This window comes from Grammomys surdaster, unplaced genomic scaffold (genome assembly GCF_004785775.1).
Source record: "Grammomys surdaster isolate TR1022 unplaced genomic scaffold, NIH_TR_1.0 126531, whole genome shotgun sequence".
Lineage (NCBI taxonomy): Eukaryota > Metazoa > Chordata > Mammalia > Rodentia > Muridae > Grammomys > Grammomys surdaster.
In genome coordinates, this window is record NW_021621323.1 from 8,325,134 (window position 1) to 8,343,895 (window position 18,762).

At 41.0% G+C, this 18,762-nt stretch overlaps 1 long non-coding RNA gene across 2 annotated transcripts in view; it reads left to right on the forward strand.

Annotated features, from left to right (window-relative positions):
* Window positions 1–18,368, forward strand: part of LOC114614778 — a 130,319-nt gene extending 111,951 nt beyond the window's left edge. The window contains exons 2-6 of one of the 2 annotated variants that reach the window (XR_003710381.1): window positions 9,236–9,497; window positions 9,578–9,642; window positions 10,247–10,312; window positions 13,755–13,904; window positions 16,099–18,368. This is a non-coding gene — a long non-coding RNA (uncharacterized LOC114614778). The remainder of the gene's footprint in view (window positions 1–9,235; window positions 9,498–9,577; window positions 9,643–10,246; window positions 10,313–13,754; window positions 13,905–16,098) is intronic. The other variant, XR_003710380.1, reaches the window with a different exon arrangement.
* Window positions 18,369–18,762: the final 394 nt, after the last annotated feature.

The window sequence follows — 18,762 nt, forward strand, 5'->3', positions numbered from 1 at the left end:
AAGAAAGAAAGAAAGAAAGAAAGAAAGAAAGAAAGAAAGAAAGAAAGAAAGAAAGAAAGATGGGAAGGAAATTCACAAGGGAATAGGAAAGAAATTAGAGAGGAGAGAAAGGGGAGTAGATGTCATTCTCAAACCATAAAAAAGATAATTTAAAAAGGAGAAGAAAACGCTCACTATTTTCTTCTTATCTCACTTACTGCTTAAAAACAGTATAAAAATACTTATCACCTGACTTTGAAGACCAAAGCCACTGATGGGCATTATTCTCAATATAAGAGGAGTGGAATCATGGGAGAACGAGAGACATTAAGAGCCCTCAACTTATACCCTGTGGATGGTGTTTATTCAGAGCACTTCTCAGAACCCTTCCTTTCTTCTAAACTCAAGAAGTGCAATGTCTACCCATTGCCTTGAGCTTAAAGATCTCAGCTGCTTAATTTGCCCTTCAATGTTTTTCATTAGTGGGTAGTTTATGAACAGAATGTTTTCCACCACAGACATAAAAACTGGATTGCCAGGGTGCTGGTTAATTTTTGTCAACCTGACACAAGCTGGAGTCATCTAGGAAGAGGGATTCCCCAATCAAGAAAATGCCTCTATCAGATCAGCCTGCAGACAATCCGCAGAGAACTTACTAGATTAATGTAGGAGGACCCAGCCCACTGTGGGAGGTTCCAAGTGGTCTTAGGATATAAGAAAGGTAGCCGAACCTGAGCCTGGAGAGTAAGCCAGTAAGCAGTCTACCTCCATGGTTTCTGTTTCTGCAGGTTCCTGCCTTGTGTTCCTGTCCTGATTCATGATAAACTGTAAGCTATAAAATGACAGAAACCCTCCCCTCTCCCAAGTTGCTGTTGATATTGGTGTTTATTACAGCAGTAGAAAGCAAACGGGACAGTCAGCTTCCATTCTGTACCTCAGACCATGAAATAAGTCAACCCCTGTGTTCTTTCTCTAGCCCACAACTTACTGACTCATGTAATGCAGTACACAAAGTCCCATGTTCCAAGATGCAGGAAGGACAAATGTAACCTACATGTCTTCCTAACCTATTGTAGTTGGGAAGTTAAGTATTTTCCTTCAGTGCTTCCTGCCTTTATCTTAATAAATTATTTATGGTTCTATGGGAGATATAACTAATTTGTTTCTGTCTTTCTCAATGACAGAGAATAAAATAGAGTAGATACTTGAGACCTGTTCAAAACTTCACCCACTGAAGCATTTGGAGGCTTTTAAAGGTTTAAAGTAATCATCCATTGAGCAATCTTTTGACAACCATTAAAAATAGGCTATCATCAAGCAACTTCCTCCTGGGAAGGCACGACCCCCTAGTATAACATGTTTCTCTTTGTACTCTCTTCCCATTTTGCCTGGCTGCATCTTGCCCACCATTTCTTTTAGGAGAAACACTCATCAGACCTTGGAGAACATTCAGAATCATCAAGATGAGAAAACAGAGCCTCTGATCCACTACCTAAAAATATATGACTCATCTGAGGCAGAAGTACAAACCGTTGAAGCCAGGAATCTGCAATTCTTATGAGCATCAAAGAAAGTCATAATGACTGTACCGGTGACTCATCTGCCAACTGCTTTTCATCCAAAAAAAAAAAAAAAGAAGAAGAAGAAGAAGAAGAAGAAGAAGAAGAAGAAGAAGAAGAAGAAGAAGAAGAAGAAGAAGAAGAAGAAAAGATAAGTCAAGGTACAGGAAGCTGGGAGTGAGGCAATACCAGGAAAGTACAAAATAGGCAGTTAGAGAAGGCATGAAGTAAAATGAGACCTGGAGACTATCAGGAGGAAATGAGGCTGATTCAGAACACCACTGAGCAATACAGGTTCATGCAACCCAAGCCTACAGCAACTGGTATGGAATAGGGAAGGAGAATTAAAATTTAAGAGCCTCAACAGGTTACCAATTTATTCTTTCCATCCTACATGATGGCTTGACTTGGAACCCTGGAGGCAGGAAATAGTCCTAAAGAGAAAACTAAGCATGTGAGGATTGGCTCATGTAGTTGAGGCATCTTCATGACTCTCTCCATCATCACTCCCTTACAGTTCACTTTTCCCATGTTCATAGAACACAGAACCATTCTGTTTGATGGGACTTCCCATCATACTCTTCTAGACTTCTATTCCTAGTTTGGTATCCATCAAACTACGTTAGAGGGCACATTCTATCCCTGTCTCCCAATAGATGAAACTCTGCACAGAAGCAACAGCATACTCATCCCTGTCTCCTGACACCCATCATAGTCCTATACCCGAGTAAGCATTTTGAATATCTTAATGGATTGAGTCTATTTGAACCGTACCTTCATATTTCATTTGTGATCAGTCACATTGGATGAGAACACAACTTGGTTATATTTGGCAATAATTCTCTATTGGGCCCTATGAAAATACATTTCAATTTGTGTTGCTCCACTCAGAGGCTTAGGTAAGGGAAGATAATAGATGGATATTGGTTAATTTGTTTCTGTAAATCCTGAACTTTGTACATCCGACACTCTTCTTGGAGCTTAAGATATATTAGTAAGCCAACTGAGATCCCTTTTCCTTCTCTTCAAGTACAAAGCATGAACAGAAAATCTATACAAGAAAGTAGGCCAGTTGATTAGAAGACATGTACCATAGGATAGAGAGAAACAACAGGATGCGATCAGGAGTTCCAAAATGTAGTGTGGACAGTTCATAGCCCAAAGAGTCAGGGTACTATTGATGAAGTGAGATTTGACCATTGTTTTGCTGCAAGCCAAATGGATATTTGAGAAGACATGTATAACTTCCTTCTTCCAGCTCCATAGAAGATTTGCAATTCTTGCTACTGTGAGGCTCAAAAGATGTGGTAAATTTCCCAATTTGCTAGACTATTTGCTTCTGACTCACACAATAGCTTTGGTGAGTAAGGCTATAGTCATTTTGTTACTTCTATGTGATGTGAGTGAGTGGGAAGATGATCAGAGAAAGGAGAGGCTCTGCCACACTGAAGAGTGGGAGCTGGGGAAGGGCACGGGCCTTTTCTCTAATCTGAGATTAAGGAAGGTTCTGGAAATCTATGGGTAGAATTAAGTCAAGAATCAATCATTGTGGGGCCTTGTGGCACACTCCTTTCATCCCAACACTGGAGAGGTAGATCAGAGACAGGCAGACTTTTAAGGAGTTGGAGGCTGGCCTTGTAGAGAGTTCCAGACCAGCCAAGCCATACCTTGTCAAAAACCAAAAACAAAACAAAGCCGAACTCCTAACTCACTCTACTTCCTAAATGTTTTCCTCTTTAGTAAATTTGAGAGAGCTAAGCCTTATACAGACATAATGATTGACACATTTCAGGCACGCTGTGCCAAGGACACATAGGTGATGGTGGTAATAATGCAGGGGTGGGGGGTGAGGGGGGGAGGAGAACTGTCCTTAACAAGCTACTGTGACATGGCTACACAGAACCCATACCTATCAGAATAACCACAAGTTATGAGATCATAGTAAAATAGATTTGCCACACTCTAGAGTCTAAACAATTCAGTCAAAAATTAACACTAATTTTCAAAAGACTGAAACTTAGAACCCATGTTTTGATATGTGATTATTCCATTGTTGTAAATGTCTTTCCTACCAAGTTCTAAAGACCTGAAAAGTTTTGGTAATCTCCTCACTGCTGTTAATAACTCAATGTCTCACCGGAGGCCTAATAGGCACCTTCACCACAGTCTCATCACCTATAGAAGCAGAAGAGAATGTAGACTCATATAAATGAGACACTGGAAAAGGTGATGTGACAAGATGCCTTGTGGCAGCAATTAAGAGCAGACCGTCCACACAGAGAAAAGTGGCGTCAAGTGGCTGCACACACAGGATCATACACATAAAGTGGCTCATCTTAGGAACGTGGTTTCTGATATGAACACCATAGTTGTGGTCTGTCCAGTTGTTGGTGGTATTTTATGTAAGCTGGACGTACTCAGATACTAGAGAAAAACACATTCTCTTCAGCTTTATAAGTCTCAAATAAAAATCTTCCCCAAAATTCTCATGACGAGATAACATGTGAACCATGTGTAGAGAGTGTTTAGTGCCATATGATGGTGTGTTCCACGTCAATAAGCAGGTTGGTACTTCCACAGAGGGAATTGCAAATACATAAATATCAGAGGAAAAAAAATAAGTGACTCTTTCACAGAATACATTCTTTATTGTTCTCCAGACTCTATCATTCAAACGAGGTGGGGTTTTTGATTTTTGATTTTTGGTTTTTTTTTTTATTTCTTTATGCTTTTGTTTCATTGCTGGCCCTTTCCTGTTTTCATTCCTAAATGAAGGAAAACTGACTTATAAAGATATCATTTTACCATCCTGACCATAAGTTTCCTGCTGTTTCCTTTGCTCTGCTCGACCCTAGATGCTAAAATGCTCTGTCCCAAAGGAGAAGGCCGAGTCCTCAGCCCTGCATATCTTCACAAAGACGACAGCCAGCAACACAGTAAAATGACAGAGCCATTGTCTGCGCCCAGCACAGGACTTCCCCTTTGTATGAGCTGAGTCACATTTTTCCTGTTGTCAACCTGAAGGCTGTCCGTTGATGTATGATAGGGCTATCTCGCTGATGTATAAAGGCAGGCAGAGAGGTTCCCTTCCACATGTTTGCCTTACCTTGGACTCTTACCAATTAGAAGCTGCCCACTGGCCCAAAGAGATAAGGAATGGTTTATTAAGGCTCAGACGCTGCACTGAATGAACTAATTTCTGACCATTCACTTCTTGTAGAATGGTTCCCGAGGTTCCTGCCTTGTGCAATCTTACTGATTTTAACAGAGGTCTTTTGGGATGTGTCTATGCATTTTCTGCCTGATAGCTGTTCCATTGGCACGTGCTTTAAAACCACAGACACATTTGGTTGGCTGGCACATTGTGAAAACAGGAAGTCATAGGATGGAATCAACTGTGAAGTAAGCCTAGCAAGTGAAGTTTCTACTTAGGAGCCAAGGCAAGAATACTGTTCTGAGAAACAACCAAACAAAAGGCAAATGTCTATGTCTCTCTCAAGAAGAAGGAGCAACCAGGCAGTGCTAATTATAATAGTTTCAGTGCCTTGTAGCCAGTGAAATGGTTTTAGACATTAATCCCCAGTACCGTTGTTAGATATGATAAAATCTCCCAAATTAAGAGAGAGGCATGATGACATTTGCAGGCAGGGAAACGTTTGAGATGAAACAGTTGTCTGATAATCACCATCAGCAATGAGATTTAAAAATACATTTTCTGTTCTAATTTAGTCTCTTTGTGTATTCAGTAAGCATCTACTAAGTGCTTCCTCCAGGAATGGCTTGCTCAGGGGTATTATGAGCCACAAAGTATTCCTTCAAATTCACATGCCTCTGAAGGTCATACCAGCCCTGTTCTTGTTTCTCAAGCCTTCCAAGCACCAGTCCTCAGAAAGACATTTATTTTGTCTAAGGTATATGTTCAAAAGAAGATGATTTAATAGCCATGGGGGAGATATTTTTAAATATCCACAAGTCAGTGGATACTCTGAACATGGAAAAATATTAGGGTGAAATGACCAAGGCCAGTTGTGTCAACTAGTTTTATATCAAGTTGATACAAGCTAGAGCCATCTGAGGAGAAGGAACCTCACCTGCAGAATCTTCATAAGATCAAGCTGTTGGCAAGTGTATAGGGCATTTTCTTAATTAGTGATTGATGAAGGAAAATATAGCCCACTGTGAGTTTAGTCAGCACTAGGATGGTGGTACCGGGTGCTATAAGGAAGCAGATTGGCCATGCCATGAGGAGCAAGCCAGTAAGCAGCATCCCCCCATGGCATCTGCATCAGCTCCTGCCTCCAGGTCCCTGCCCTATCTGCTTTCAAGGATGAACTATTATGAGGAACTGTGCGTGAAATAAATCCTTTCCTTCCCAAGTTGCTTTTGATCATGATGTTTCATCTCAGCAATAGAAACCCCAACTAAGAGACAGGGTTTTGGGCAAATACCAGGAAGTAGTACCTCAGAAACACGCAGTGAGATCATGAAATGTATTACTTGAAAATGATCAGAAATGTAAAGAGTTTAAAAACCACTTGGGCAGGCAGTGGGACAAGACAACTGTTAGTAGAAGGTGGGTAAAGTATAGAAAATAGAAAGCGCTGTATATTGAAATCTTGTTCAATCATCTCACAAGAGTTTCTGTGTAAGCTATGCCACGTACATGTCGGCACATATCATCTATTCAGATAACTGAGTCGATTACTATCTCGCAAAGTCTTCCAGAAAAGCAAAACAAAACAAATGCAACATTAGACTTAGCAATGGGCATTTTAATGTCATCTTGTTGGAGGGAGGTTAATGCATGAACAAAGAAGAAAATTCACGAGACTCGCAATGCATATGTTGACCCACATAACTTAAGAAAATGCTTGAAAGTAAGTTCTTTTGACTGATATTCAATTCAGCGAGCCTTATCTGAGTTAAAAACTCTCCTGAAATTAAAACTCAGAACTGGAAGAAATATTTAGATCCTACTGAATCCACTTGTACTTCAGATGGAGAAACTAAGGCACATGTGATTAAATGCCTTCCAAAGGCTTCAGCGTTTAGATAGGGAAACTACACTCAGCGTGACCCAGTTATCCTGTACCCTGTGTTGTGACATGATCTTCTCTATCCAGAGATGCAGCCACTGGTCTCAGGGATGCTGTGATGACTTCCAGCTCATGAGTTCTCCCTTGGGAGGCGTTCTTGTCATCATGCCATTAGACCAGACTGTCCTTTTACTGTCTAGTATGGGTGAAAAGTGAAGAAAAATTATAAGGAAGAAGGCCTTCCCAAAGAGAAATCCAAATAAAATAGTAATAATAACGCAAAATACTCAACTGTATAATTTCCAAGACATTCACCTAAATGTATAGTTAAGTAACACTATTATTCATTGCACAGCTATAGATCAATTTGCTCATGTGTGAAACCTATGAAATATAACCATTTTCTCTTCAGATCAATGATCCTGGTTTGAGTTACCCATAGAATTTGATAAAAATACATTATTCCAGATGGACTCCAGTGGCTGGCCAGATGGAAATGTTTAAATAAAGTGCTAAGAACTTGATTATACTAAATTAGGTGGTCAGGGAGAGAAAGCATGTTAATATAACTATAACCTACTTAAATTATAAGTTTATTGGATTTTTAGAATTCTACTTTCATTGCCAAAAATCTTCAGAAAGAAACATTTGGGGCTGGAGAAATGGCTCAGTGATTAAGAGCACTGACTGTTCTTCCAGAGGTTCTGAGTTCAATTCCCAGCAACCACATGGTGGATCACAACCATCTGTAATGGGGATCTAATGCACTCTTTTGGTATACCTGAAGACAGAGACAGTGTACTCACATACATGAAAGAAAGGAAGAAAGGAAGAAGAAGAAGAAGAAAGGAAGAAAGGAAGGAAGGAAGGAAGGAAGGAAGGAAGGAAGGAAGGAAGGAAAGGAGGAAGGAAGGAAGGAAGGAAGAAGGAAGGAAGGAACATTTGAATTTTTTTTAAACTATCGAGTTTATTAAAATCTTATCAATGGCCGGGCAGTGGTGGCGAATACCTTTAATCCCAGCATTTGGGAGGCAGAGGCAGGCAGATTTCTGAGTTCAAGGCAAGCCTGGTCTACAGAGTGAGTTCCAGGACAGCCAGGACTACACAGAGAAACCCTGTCTCAAAAAAACAAAACAAAAAATCTTATCAATGAGCTGTACCTGACACGAATAGACTAGTCTTACAGTAAGTTTTTACAGAGACAGTCCATCCACCAACTATACTTAAGTATCTTTCTCTTTCTGTGATTGGACAGGACACATTCTAAGGTATATACCAGTGCAAACTTTGGGAACATTACTAACACAATGACGTACGACATGGGCATTTTCGATAGCTGATCATGCAACTTTCATGTGTACTCTTCTGCTGTCATGTCTGGATTTCATTTCTACTCAATGATAGATTGCAGCCTGCCCTCTCCATATGTGTAACTTGACCAGTGAAACAGAAATTAACTCATAATGATGCCTCAGCTGGCACCTAATAGCCAAGAGTTCTATCTCTAGTAGGATTCAATCCTGCTTCAGGATATGCTCTTCAGAAAACATGTAACTGTCCACTACAGATGACATGATTTTGCTTCAGAATTCCAAAGGTCTTCCTTGAGTGGCACCCACTGGATGCTTCTTTAAACTACAAACACACTTTTGCCCACCACGAACATCACTGACACCCTCAGTCAACCTGTTTAAGAGCCCTTTCCAGCTTGCAAATGCTAGCACCTTCCACTGGAACAAGGTCAGTTGGATGGAATATCGGTACTGCCTCTAAAACACAGGGAGAGCTTCAGGTGGTTGCACCTCCTGTCCTGTAGTAGGAATGCAAGATGCAGCATTTTAACTATTACATCACAGGATATATTCTCCTGTGATCCTAACCCCCGGACATTAAAAAAATGTCACAAAAAAATGCCAGGTTGCTGAAATTCATAAGGATCATCTCCCACATGTACAGGTTGGCAACTTGTACAGTGGAAGAACGAACCACAAACGTAAAACGTTAATGGTCATGGTGACTACAGAATCAAACTGGTAAGGGGTGTTTCCAAACGACTCCATCAGTTTCCTGACAAGGGTGATCGGAACTCTGGTTCTTCAGCTGTTCGCACTCCACTATAAGGAAAAAGAGCCTCGTTATAAACTACCAAACAGGTGCTCTGCCTCTCAAACTTAGCGTTTGCTCATTAATGTCCCTCACTTGTTAATGACCCTCGATCGGTTGCCCTTTCTCATCAGATAGCAGTATTTCTGCCTCCTGTCTAATATCGTCCAAACACTGATTCTGCATGCCTGCAAGTATGCTCCCCATTCGTGTGTTTCCACAAATTCTCTCTGAGAGGGCAAGCAGCGCCAGACTGAGGTCTTGACTCAGGGATTATATTATCTAGGCCTTGTTGGGCATGAATAAGCCAGGCTTCAAGACCTAGCTCACTATCTGATATAGAAAAACACATTTGGTGTGGATTGTATCAATGCTCTCTGAGAAACTGGTTCCAGGAAGGAAATAAGCATCTAAAACATTTATCAGTAGGAACTCCTAGAAAGACACAGGAAGGTGAATAAGGAATCCTTGTTAAAATAATGACGAGCCAGCACCCGTGAAAGAGGAAATGCTGGTGATCTGGCCTCAAATTCTAATGTCTTCAATTTTCACTTATAGGTTGCTGGAGGAACTGCAAGTTCATCTACAAAGAAAGGACTACTTCAGGCTCAGTGACAAATGGGTCCCCAGCAAGTGCCAAGTTCTACGTTCATTACGACCAACAGGGAAATAATACGCCGAGCCCCTGAGTATCTAGTATTTCCAGTGAAGATGGGCCAGCATGTACGCTAGCCGGTTTGCTTTGCAACAACCCTATTTTTTCACTGAGACTATGCCTAAACTCTACTTGTCCTAAATAGCACAAGGAAGAAAACAAAGGGTAATTATCACATGTAAAGGTAGGCGCAAGTGTGTTCTGTCTTTATGATGATTACTAAGGTTCGTCTCTCCTTTCTTCAGAAAGAGAAAAAATGAATCCAGTACAGAGAGGTAGGATGAAGACAGCACCCGAAGTTCCATTCAAGGTACATATGGAGGACCGCTACTCTCTGTCCATCTGGCTCTTTGAGACAGAAATTACTATCAAGTCTTCAGGAAGCTGAAACCCATAGGGGTTAAATAATTTATCCATCCTGACACCACTAATTAGCAGAAAGGCTTCATTGTTGGTGCAGAAACTTACATATTTTATTTTTAAGAATCCCATCTGTAAAATGGACTTTGACTCATGAATGATGTAATTTCTTGAGTCAAACTATTTTATTTCTAACCCAAAAATATTTCCTATATCAATTTTAAAAGATAATGGCTTTCGCCCCTATTAGTCAATACCAGCTTGTTCTGAGCAGTGATAATTAATGATATCCCCTCTGTTGTAGACCTTGTGATTATAACTGCTGTGTCAAACTCATCCCTAATCAACAAGAAAGGGGCCTGAGTGTCCTCTGTACTGATATACATTGAGCCCAATGGAAACGAGAGCTCGTCGTCTTTGCTAACTCTCCAGTTGCTAGAATGGAAGAAAACAGACTGCTAATTTCACATTTTTTGCTCCACTCCATAGGACTCATATCATAGAAGAAAGGTCTTTCAAAATCCTTACAGCTCTTTTTTTTTTTTTTAACATAGGCCCAGCAGCAAACTCCTTTAAGATTCAAGAAGACTGAGGAAAGTTCAAACAGCCTGAAACATCAAGTGAGTTCTAGGGCATTAAGGACTATGACATAAGGTCTCACCTTAAAAACCAAAGGGCAAAGCAGAAAAACAGTCTGGTTTTTGTTGTTGTTTTGTTTTGTTTATTTTTATTTTGTTTATTTACATTACAGCCATTGCCCTCCCTTCCCAGTTCCCCCCTTCCACTGTTCCTCATCACATTCCTCCTCCTCCTTGCCTCAGAGAGGGTACTCCCCAACCAGACTGCCCCCTTCTCTGGAGCCTCAAGTCTCTCAAGGATTAAACGCTTCTTCTCCCACTGAGGCTGGACCAGGCAGTCCTCTGCCATAAATGTGCCAGTGGCCTCGGACCAGCTCTTGTATGTTGCCTGGTTGATGTATCAGTCTCTGGGAACTCCCAGGGGTCTGGGTTAGTTGAGACTGGTGGTCTTCCTATAGGGTCGCTCTCTCCTTTAGCTTCTTCAATCCTTCCCCTAATTCAACCATAGGAGTTCCCAACTTCAGTCCAATAGTAGGGTGTAAGTATCTGTATCTGTCTAAGTCTGCTGCTTGCTAGAGCCTCTCAGAAAACAGCCATGACAAGCTCCCATCTGTAAGCACATCATAGCGTCAGTAATAGTGTCAGGCCTTGGTGCCCCACCCCATGAGATAGATCCCAAGTTGGGCAGGTTGTTGGACCACCTTTCCTTCAGTCTCTTCTTCATTTTTGTCCCTGCAGTTCTTTTAGAAAGAAATAATTCTGGGTCAGTTTGACTGTGGATAACTCCACTTGAGGCCCTGTCAGTCTACTGGAGGTAGACTCTTTTGAGTTCTCTCTCCCCACTGTTGAGCATTTCATCTAAGGTCACTCCAGTTGGGTCATGAGGGTCTCCCACCTCTCGGGTCTCTGGTACTTTCTAGAGGGTCCCCCCACCTCCCTCCCCCTGAGGCTGCATATTGCCATTCTCTTGGCCCTCTGAGCTTCTCTCCTCGCCCCCAGCCTGACCCCATACCTGATCCTTTTCCCCATTTCCCCTCTCTCTCTACCTCCCATGTTTATTTTCTTCCCCCTTCTAAGTGGGATTGAAGCATCCTCACTTGAGCCTTCCTTCTTGTTAAACTTCATATGGTCTGTGAGTTGTATCATGGGTATTCTGTACTTTTTGGCTAATATCCACTTATCAGTGACTACATACCATGCATGTCCTTTTGGATTACCTCGGGATACCTCTAGTTCCATCCATTTGCCTCAAAATTCATGGTGTCCTCTGTTTTAATAGCTGAGTAGTATTCCATTGTGTAAGTGTACCACATTTTCTATGTTCATACTTTTGTTGAGGGACATCTGGTTGTTTCCAGCTTCTGGCTACTGCAAATAAAGCTGCTATGAACATAGTGGAGCACATGTCCTTGTGGTAAGGTGGGGCATCTTTTGGGTATATGTCCAAGAATGGTATAGCTGTGTCTTCAGGTAGAACTATTTCCAACTTTCTGAAGAACTGACAGATTTATTTCCAGACATCTGTTAAGAACCCAAAAATGTTAAGGTCTTCTTTGTTTTGTTTTGAACCAATGCATTGATGCAGTTATCAAGATTAACAAGGAGTCCGTAGCTAGGGGTTTCTTCCTGGGCAAGAAATGACCAATCAAAAGCATCAATGTGGAACACATGTGATTTAGGACACATTATCATAGGTGGCTGCAGAAAATGTGACCTTGGCAGTAGCCTTCAAATCACACCATAGCGTAGAGCACAGGCTTTGGAGTCAAGTGGGCATTGGTTTAACTGTGTGACCCTAAGCTGTGTGACCCTAAGCTGTGTGACCTTACACGGGTCACCTAACCTCCCGAAGCACTTTTGTGCACATTAAAACAGAGATAATCACAGTGTTTTGGGAATTAAAAGCAAAAGCTAATATAAAGTAGCTCACACATGGCCAGCGTGTGATAAATACTCATTAAACAGGAATTCATTCTCATTATTACTTTTTACTGTGCATGCAGCTAGCTGCTTCCTGTGTCTGAGCTGAATGATAACAGCATCTGCCATGCATATAATTTTAATGGCCTTTGAATCCCCACAGCACCTTTCATCTCAGAGGACCAAAGCTGTGCCAAATATTAACCCTTTTTTTATTCCCATGGGTATAGGTGGGAGCTCGTATAACGCCTAGCTGTCTAAAGGAGGTATGATAGAGAGGGCCAATCCCACATGTTTACACCAAACAGAATCCAGGTCTTGTTTCCAGGACTCCTAAAATTAAGTGGGTCATATTATTTGCTCCCAGTGGCTAAACATTGTTTATTGGTAGTATAAATTGATATGGCTGAGGCATCTTTCCAGCCGTGGGGTTGGGTTTGTTTTGGTTTGTTTTGTTTCCAAACTGCTTTCAGATTTTCTAAATGTGAATTTAAAAGTCTGTCAGTCTGTGTGCCGATAAGGCAGAACAGATTGTGAAGGTAACGGGATCCAATCTAGTCAAAGAACTCTGAGGAGAGCGCCAGCAGGCTGAAGATTGAGACCAGTCTTGTTCACAGGTTTTGCTAATGACAGAACAATTGGTGGCTGCGATTTGTGGCTGGCATTGATGATGCAGGCGGCAACACTTTCATCTGCAACCCAGCTTCAAATTGTTTAATCCTGCCAATGAATTTGCTGTGTCTGCAAAGAAGGACTCCCGAGAATCTCTCCAGATAATAAGAAATGGGGACCTGAAAGCAAGCACAGCCTCAGATCTACCTCCAGAATCCCCCTGAAACCATTGTTTGGTCATGTACTGGGGCATCTGCATCTCAACAACTTACATGAATTAATAACAAAAGGCAGCTTTAAAATAGTATCGGTCAATATAGGGGAGTGGTGAGTGCTGAGCTGTGGATTCCACCATTCCAAACTTATCAAACATTACCTCTGCAAAGAGAGAGAGAGAGAGAGAGAGAGAGAGAGAGAGAGAGAGAGAGAGAGGAAGAAGAAGAAGAAGAAAGAAAAGAAAGAAAGAAAGAAAGAAAGAAAGAAAGAAAGAAAGAAAGAAAGAAAGAGGGAAAGAAAGAGAAAGGAAGGAAGGAAGGAAGGAAGGAAGGAAGGAAGGAAGGAAGGAAGGAAGGAAGGAAGGAAGAAAAAACATGTAAATATGCTCTAACTGCCATCTGCATTTTCTGTGGGGACGAGATTTTTCTTTTCTTTTTCTTTTTACTGAATAGCACCTGCCTCTCTATTCAGAGATGTCTGTGTGCAAGGATAAGTGGGAACAACAAAGGCTTCTGCTGTGGCAGTGGCTGCATCATTTTCTTAGAACTTGCCGTTATACACTTGGGGTCAGAGAGTGAGGGTCGGTGCAGAGAATGAAGCTTTTAATATCAGGTGAATGGATTTTATAAGAGGTTAGGAAGCTTCTGGTCTTAAAGAGAAAAATGGAGCTTTACATGTAGTCAAATTTCTTTTGTGCTGTAATTATCAGTGCATGACGAATCATCTTTTCATTCAGTCTGTTTAGGCAAAGGAAATATCTGCCCTGATATCTGTGCCCAGCCGTCCTGAGAAGCAAGAGTAGCCCCATTTCACCAGCTGTGAGGAAACACAGCTTATCAAGAAAAATGATCCTGAAAGATCACCTTAAAGGGAGGTGGGAATAAAGGTACAAATTGATTTTAAAAAATAAAAAACCAAAGACCAAAAAAAAAAAAACCCTCTTATGTTCACTGTTTAGAGAGATTATGATATTGAGTAATTTTTTTTCATAATTCCTACTGCAAAAAAAATGTTAACACTGTATAAGTGAGAAAATATCAGATTTTGAACTAATGAGTCTTGTTGAAAAATGGTAAAGATATAGAGGCAAATAGCAGCTTGAATTGGTGTCAAGAGTCCAGGCAAATGATTCAATTTCTGTGCAAAAAAACAGTTTTTAAAAGTCCCTCCTAGAGCTTTACTAGGCAAGAAATGTTAAGTATTTGTGAAGTGCTTTGAAAATGGTAAATATCGCCGGGCGGTGGCGGCGCACGCCTTTAATCCCAGTACTTGGGAGGCAGAGGCAGGCGGATTTCTGAGTTTGAGGCCAGCCTGGTGTACAGAGTGAGTTCCAGGACAGCCAGGACTATACAGAGAAACCCTGTCTCAAAGAGAGAGAGAGAGAGAGAGAGAGAGAGAGAGAGAGAGAGAGAGAGAACTGAAAGCCATGGGAGTCCAAGAGATGGCTCCGAGGTCAGAGAGCTGGCAGCTCCTCCAGAGGACCCTTTGCTTCCCAGCATCTGTATGTTAACTCATAGTATTTTGTAGCTCCAGTCTCATGGGATCAATGCCCTCTTCTGACCTTCTCAAACACATGTGGTTCACAGACATCCCTACAGTCAAAACACTCAGACACATGCAATAGAAATGAAGAGAGGATGGAGAGGAGGAATTGCAATGCAATGAAATCACACATGGCTAGTGAGATGGCACAACACACAACAGATACGGGTACTTGCCACAAACCCTAACCACCTACGCTGAAGCTCCAGAACCCAACTGGTGGAATGAGAAAAACAACTCACTAGTTGGACTCCATCCTCCACATACCTACCATGGTATGGACATGCCCCCAACACACAAAACCACACTTTTATAAAAGGTCCTTCAACATGAACAAGTTGACTTCATTCTAGTGATGGGCCAATATACACAAATCAGTAAATATACTATATCACAAAGAAAAATCACATAAACATTTTAATAGATGCAGAAGATGCTTTGAAACAAATCCAACATTTTTTTTATTTCAACAAAAGCAAGCAGAAGAGTCAGAGACAGCCTGAGCTCCCACTGTTAAGAGTCCCACAAGAAGAGCAGGCCACACAACCATAATACATATATGCTGACGGCCTAGGTCAGACCCATGCAGACTCTCTAATTGTTGGCTCAGTTTCTGTGAGTCCCTATGGACCCATGTTGATTGATTTTGTGGGTTTTCTTGTGATGTCCTTAGCCCCTCTGGCTCCTAGCGATGCAGGGATGGTTAAACATACATGAAAATTGGTCAATGTAATCTACCATATAAACAAACTAAAAGAAAAAAAAAACACATGATCATCTCATTAGATGCTGAAAAAATTCTTTGACAAAATCCAACACCCTTTCATGATAAAAGGCTTAGAGACTTTTATCTAACTGGATATAAATAACTAAACATAATAAAGGCAATTTACAGCAAGCCAATAGTCAACATCAAGTTAAAAGGAGAGAAACTCAAAGCAATTCCGCTAAAATTCAAAACAAGACATGGCTGTCCACTCTCCACAAATCTATTCCATATAGTACTTAAAGTTATGGCTAGAGCAAGACAACTAAGAGTGATCAAGAGGATACAAATTGGAAAGGGAGAAGTCAAAGTATCTCCTTTTGCAGATGATATGATAGTATGCATAAGTGACACTAAAGACTCTACCAATGAACTCCTACAGACGATAAATACCTTCAGCAAAGTGGCTGGATACAAGATTAACTAAAAAAAAATCAGTATATTTCTTATGTACAAATGACACACAGGCCAAGAAAAAAAGTCACAGAAATAACACCTTTCACAACAGCTACAAATAATGTAAAATATCTTGGTATAACTCTAACCAAGCAAGTGAAAGAAAGGCCTATATGACAAAACTTCAAGCCTTTGAAGAAATAAATTGAAGAAGATATCAGAAGATGGAAAGATCTCCTGTAACTGGTCTTTGCTACTTTGTGGGTTCTTCTTTATCCCCCCAGTTTCACCCCCTAACAGTAGCTAGGAGAAAAAGAAGGATAGAGAAGAGAGAGATCTCTGAATCTAATTTTTTTCTTTTTGTTTCTTCTTTCAGCACTACAACTAACAAACCACAACCAACCTGCCTGAACAACCAACAATCTCACCTATTGGAGCTCTAGTATTTATATGCCCTCTGAAAATTTCCCAGAATTCCAAATGTCACACAATCGCAGAAGCTATCTGTAGCTGGCAAAACCACGCTTTTGTTAGAGCACAAGACAGATCACAGTCAGCTGCTTCTGATAGCCCAAAGCAGCCCCACATCCCTACATCTGGGATTAAAATGATTCAAAAATGTCCCTTCAATCTTCCATGCTTATGATAAAAAAATCTGAATAAGACTAGGAATAGAAAGAATGAATATAAAAGCTCTGTACAGCAAAGGAAGCGGCTGAGGAAGAGATAACTTACAGAATTGGCATAGATCTTTGCCAGCTACACATCTGACAGAGAACTAATATCTAGAATATACAAAGAACTCAAAATAATAAACACTGGGTCAGTAATATAACTCAGTGACTAAAGGTACTTGCCACCAAGACAACCTGAGTTAGACCCATGAATGACACAATAGAAGGGAACTGATTCCTGACCTACATACGCACACTATGGAACATGGCTACATACATACATCCTCACACATACATGCATATACACATAAATAAACAATTGCAATTTAGAACAGAGTCCCTGTGAGAGAAACTACAATGATTTCTTTGCTAATGGACACGCTGTCAAACTGTCTTATAGATATTTATTTCTTCCTAAAAGTTAGAAGCTTCTGTTTGGAGTTGGCAATTGGTTAATGCAAAGACTCATGACTGGACAAAGTGCCAAGAATAACTGACCATTGAGCTCTCAGCCCTAAATGGGACATCTGTATGTCCCCATCTAAAGTTCAGGGAATATCACAGAAGAATGGAAGGAAAGGGTTTAAGACCAAGGAGAGGGGAAGGCTTACTATGAATACTGTCTCCTGGACATGCCATGGCTGGGGTAGCCATGATCTCACAGCAGCAAAAGCTGCTACATAAAACCCACACAAGGTTGGGCCCATCAACATCCTGTTATGCGTAGGGGAAAAGCATATAAGGCCTCACACCTTTCTGAGAAGCTGGGCAGTTAATGGTTACTGAGGGATGGAGAGTCCTATTCCTCAAGGGTCCAGCCACTGGTAAATTGTTCTCACTCAAGGAAACTGTCCCCTAGTCTTACTCGTGCAAGCAACCCTGACTAAATGCAGTGGAACACACACACACACACAAACACACACACACATGCATGCTCACAGATACACATGCACATACCCATACACTGTAAGTAAGAGGGAAACTTTCTTTAAATTGTTGGGAAGAAGAAAGGGTCTAACAGGAGAAGGAACTAATAAGAGACAATAATTGTGGGGATGTGGGGATGGTATAGGGGTATGTAATTGTGAAAGAATAGATACAATTTTTAAAAGAAAAAATAGTTTATCTTGCTGAGAAGTGCAGAAAAGTAGCAGGTAGTCTAATAACCACTATGTCCACTATTCAGTCCAGAGGAGGAGACACACAGCCTTAGCAAAAGGTGGGCTGATAGGCAGAAGATGGCCTTCACAGCTTCAGATGACCTTTATCCGTAGAACATGGCAGCCATCCTAACTTGGCAAAGGACTTGTTTCTGTCCGAACACCTCATGCATCTGTGCGGCCTCCAAGAATTTAGCAGTTAATTGCTATTGTCTGTTAGCATCTTTGCTCCAAAATCCATAGCTTGATATCGTTGCAGAAACTAAAGATTTCTAAATAACATTCTTAAGATCTTGTAGCAATTATGGCTACAAAACTAATATATATTTTTGCTTTGAAAACAAAATCTTAGGAAAATGAATACGTTTTAACAGTACTAAAACACACACACACACACACACACACACACACACACTTAGGGAAAATAGTCTTGTAAGAATACAAGGCCACTGGTGAAGAATCAATAGCTTGACAGTTCTTCTTGGTAGAAAGATACAACACAGGAGAATTGACAGAATAGCTGTCAGCTTTAACTATATGGTAAGCTGGAACTACATTTCCCAGAATCCCTTCCTTGTCTTGTCTTGGATAGTGCTGGCCTCAAGAGAAGTCTGCATGAGCAATGACAGGAAACGAAACTAGTGGCTCATGTGGTCAGAAGATCATAGCTGCTCAAGGCAAGGGGTGGAGCAGAGATATGAGCAAGATCTAGTTTGTCCTACTCATTCTGAAAGTCATTCCAAGCCATCTGTCTGCCATAATTATCTGTAGCAACACCACTTCACCATTAAACCCATCTACTTAGCCACAAAGAACAAGCAGCATCCTGCAGTCTTCTGTTGCTGTTCCATTTCAACTCTGTGGTACCTGCTGAACAGGACAGACTTCTTGCAAGCTCCAACTTGCTTACCTATGCTAAAATTGGTTCAAGCAGGTTCAGTCTATAGCATAAGTCATGTAAAGATACTTAGAGAAGGACTGCTGACTTCATTAAGTCTAGTACTCTGTCTCTTTTCTCTTCCTGTTTCACGAACATGCCTTCAGTTTGTGTGCATTTAACATCTCAAGATACCCTGGAGACACCTCCTGGATGAAGTTCATCCATATTTACTAACTCATGTAATGATTAAGACCCAGAATAACAGGCCTAAACATATGGCTCATGATACATAACATGTTTAGCATGCACAAAATCCTGGGTTTGAT